Source organism: Sorex araneus, chromosome 5, assembly GCF_027595985.1.
Source record: "Sorex araneus isolate mSorAra2 chromosome 5, mSorAra2.pri, whole genome shotgun sequence".
In the NCBI taxonomy this organism is placed as follows: domain Eukaryota; kingdom Metazoa; phylum Chordata; class Mammalia; order Eulipotyphla; family Soricidae; genus Sorex; species Sorex araneus.
In genome coordinates this window covers 56,852,240-56,856,787 of record NC_073306.1, presented here as the reverse complement: position 1 = coordinate 56,856,787, position 4,548 = coordinate 56,852,240, and positions in this window count along the sequence as shown.

Here is a 4,548-nt window from a genome sequence, read left to right as displayed (position 1 = left end):
TGCTTCCTGAGATCTGCGCTTCTGTGCTCCCGGGCGAGGCTCCAGTGGTGCTTCCTGCGGCCCGGTGTGAGCGACACCTGCCTGCCTGCGCTCTTGTCACCCAGCTGCTGTCCACAGCTGTCCAGGGTGTCGCAAGGCCTTGTTGGCTGTGCTTACATCTGACCCATTTGCTGCCCAGCGACCTGGGGCAGGCTGATACTCCTGGCCCTGCCGAGGACAAGACACCAAGATGGGGGTCCCCCACCCTGTCCCCTGGGTGCACTTTCACAGCCCCTGAGGCTGTTTTCATCCACTTACTCTGCCCCAGGCCTGCGGGCAGCCTATGGAGTCCTCCCGGCACCCTCCAAGGCAGCACAGGCCCTGTACTGGGCGGTGAGGAAATGAGGCTTCGAGGGAGCACAGTCCGTGCCTCGCCTCAGAGGCAGAATGGGAGCACGGAGCTTGGAGCTTAGTTGGAGCACACCAGCAGTGCTTAGGGGCTGTTTCTGGTTTAGTGCTGAGGAGTGGCCCCTGGAGGTGTTTTCCAGGGCCCCTATGTGGTGCTGGGGATTAACCGGGTCAGCTCTGTGCGAGGCAAGAGCCTTACGCTGTACTATCTCTCTGGCCTACCAACCCCCCCCCCTTTTTTTTTTTTTTTTGAGAGAGAGGCACTCAGGTAGTGGCTCTGGCTGTGCTCAGGGCTTATTTCTGGCTCTGTGCTCTGGATCACTCCTGCAGGGTTCAGGGGACCATATGTGGTGCCAGGGATGAACCTAGGTCGGCAACATGCAAGACCTAGCCCCATAATTTGCAAATGTTTTCTCCCAATTTGAGAGCTGTTTCCTCTCTTCCACTGTGCTTTTCTTAGAGCATTCTAATTTTGATCTAGTTTACCAAAGTTTTTATCTAGGTTTTTGGTTTTTTTTTTTTTTTTTTTTTGCTTTTTGGGTCACACCAGGCTATACTCAGGGGTTACTCCTGGCTCTGCACTCAGGAATTACTCCTGGTGGTGCTTGGGGGACCATATGGGATGCTGGGAATCGAACCCGGGTCAGCCGCGTGCAAGGCAGATGTTTTACCCGCTGCACTATCACTCCAGCCCCAGTTTTTTATCTAGTTTTTTCCCTTTATGACTTACCTTTGAATGATCTCACAGTTCCTCCCTCCAACATCCTGCAAGGCTCAGTTGCTAGCTAAGAGTTTCGAGGATTTTCTAACATCTCAGAAACTTGTTGGAGTTTGTCAAACCCTTCATGTCCGCATTTGATTTGCATGTGGGATAGAGGACTCCTCCTGCCTTCACTCCTACCTACCATGGCGCTCCTCTGCAAACAAGTTATCCGTGAGCTGGGAACAAAAGAAGAATATCTGGAATCCGGGCAGGAGATAGCCCAGGTTATGGCACCTCGAATGTCACTTTGGCCGTGACAATGGTTTGCATCCCATGACAATGGCACTCCATATGGTCCCCAGAGCACCGTTGGGCATGGCCCCTGCGTGCAGAGCAGGAGTAAACCCTGAGCACAGCCAGGTGTGGCCCCTCCCCCCACAAAAGCAGAATATCCAGAATACCCCAGAGACCTGCACATTCTGGCCTCCTGACACCCCACCGCAGGCAGAGCAGTGGTCAGCCCCAGGCTTCTTCGTCTCCCCTGCAGGTACACCCCACGCATCCTCTGCACCCATTACCTGGCAGCTCCCAGGGGCATGGCCCTGCACCGTCCCTGATTCTGATGTCTCCCCTGCAGGTCCCTGGTCTCCTTCCCTGGGCGCTGTGCTAGCTGGTCATGCACTGCAACACCCAGGCACAGTTCCAGGCTTGGCCTGATCCTGGCCTGCTCGCACCTCTCTGGGCCTGTCCCGGGAGGCCAAGATGATGGCTTCTTCCTGGGGGAAAACAGACAAAAGGCATCTTAGCACCCAGACTGGCCACATTTTACATTTATTTATTTGTTTGTTTATTTATTTAATTAATTTTATTTTAATTAATCACCCTGAGATAGTTACAGACTTACAAACTTTTGTGATTACGTTTCAGTCATACAATGTTCAAGTACCCACCCCTCCACCAGTGCCCATTCTCCACCACCAATGATCCCAGTATCCCTCTCGCCAACCCCACCCCTTCCCACCCACCCTCCACAACCCCCCTCCCACCTCTGTGGAAGGCACATTCCCCCTTATTCTCTCTCTCCTTTTGGGTGTCATGGTTTGCAATACAGTTATTAAGTGTATTGCTTTGCCTTCTTTGGATAGCCAAAGCACTTGTACAGCACTTAGCATACACCATAGTCCCAGAAATTACAAATGAGCAACTGATGGGAGTTCTCTGGGTCACTGACACTATGTCAGGAGATGGGGTGGGGGGGAGAAAGAAAGAGAGGGAGGGAGGAAGGGAGAGATGGAAAGAGAGGGAGGGAGGGAGAGACAGTGAGAGGGGGAAGAAAGAAAGAGAGAGAGGGAGAGGAAGAGTGGGAGGAAGGGGGAGAGAGGAAGGGAGGGAGGCAGGCAGGGAGGGGGGAGGGAGAGAGAGAGAGAGAGAGAGAGAGAGAGAGAGAGAGAGAGAGAGAGAGAGAGCGCGAGAGAGAGAGCCACACCCAGCAGTGTTCAGAGCTAACTCCTGACCTTGCATTCAGGAATCACTCCTGGCAGTACTTGGGGAACCATATTCAATGCTGGGACTCCAACCGGGAGTCAACCACTTCACCCCATTACTACCTCCCAAGCCCTAGATGTCAATATTAAGGGGGACCAAAATTTAATTTTTTTTTTTTTTTTTGCTTTTTGGGTCACACCTGGCGATGCACAGGGGTTACTCCTGGCTATGCACTCAGGAATCACCCCTGGCCGTGCTCAGGGGACCATATGGGATGCTGGGATTTGAACCCGGGTCGGCCGCGTGCAAGGCAAACGCCCTACCCGCTGTGCTATCTCTCCAGCCCCCAAAATTTAATTTTTTTTACCATATCTGGTGGTGCTCCGGGGATATGCCTGGCTCTGTACTTGGAAATTACCCTGAGGGCTAAGGGGACCAGATGGAATGCCGGGGATTGAACTGGGTTTGGCCACTTGCAAGGCAAACGCCTTACCCATTACCGCTCTAGCCCCTAATATATATATATATATATATATATATATATATATATATATATATATATATATTTTGCTTTTGGGGTCACACCCGGCGGTACACAGGGATTACTCCTGGCTCATGCACTCAGGAATCACTCCTGGCGGTGCTCAGGGGACCATATGGGATGCTGGGATTCGAACCCGGGTTGGCCGCGTGCAAGGCAAACGCTGTGCTATTGCTCCATCCCCAAGCCCCTAATATTTTTATTTTTATTTTTATTATTTCTTAGATAGAAAAAAGGGAAAAATTTCTTTAATGGAAAGGAGGAAATACATACCAGCCTGGATTTTAAAAGCACACATACACACATTATAAGGAAAAGGAACAAATATAAATATTAGAGGTAAACAAAAATGGAGTGGTTCCCACCAGTTTATAAGTCTTCCTTAAATAAAATTCTAGGGCCTGGAGCAATGGCACAGCGGGTAGGGCGTTTGCCTTGTACGCGGCCGACCCAGGTTTGATTCCCAACATCCCCTGAGCACCACCAAGAGTAATTCCTGAGCGCAGAACCAGGAGCAACCCCTGTGCATCGCTGGGTATGACCCAAAAAACAAAAAAAATTATAATAATAATAAATAAAATAAAATAAAATTCTAAATGATGTCTTTCTTTTTTTTTTTTTTTGCTTTTTGGGTCACACCTGGCAATGCACAGGGGTTACTCCTGGCTCTGCACTCAGGAATTACCCCTGGCCATGCTCAGGGGACTATATGGGATGCTGGGATTTGAACCCGGGTTGGCCGCGTGCAAGGCAAACGCCCTACCCGCTGTGCTATCTCTCCAGCCCCAAAATGATGTCTTTCAAATAGCAGGAAAATAGTCCCATAAATACAGAGGTCAATATATAAGAAGAGATGAGAAGCAAAGAATATAGCATATATGTGGATAAGTCTAAGTGAATAACAACATTCTTCCCAGAATAATAATAACAACAGACTGTAAATGTGTTAAAAATAATGTAAAATTAGTAATTTATACTAGAGTGATAATGTCAAAGTCAGGATAAAAGTAAGTGGAGCTTTCTGATATTCTTTGTACTGTGTAGGAGGAAGTAAAGTTCATTGATTAACTTCAGACTTGATAAGAGCTTCTATTATCATTTCTTTTTTTTTTTTAAGAAGTTTTATTGGATCGGGGCTGGAGCGATAGCACAGCGGGTAGAGCATTTACCTTGCACTCGGCTGACCCGGGTTCTATTCCCAGCATCCCATATGGTCCCCTGAGCACCGCCAGGAGTAATTCCTGAGTGTGGAACCAGGAGTAACCCTTGTGCATTGCCAGGTGTGACCCAAAAAAGCAAAAAAAAAAAAAAGTTTTATTGGATCACTGTGAGATAATTACAAACTTACATGATTGCGTTTCAGTCAAACAATGCTCAAGCACCCAACCCTCCATCAGTGCACATTTCCCACCACCATTGCTCCCCAGTGTCC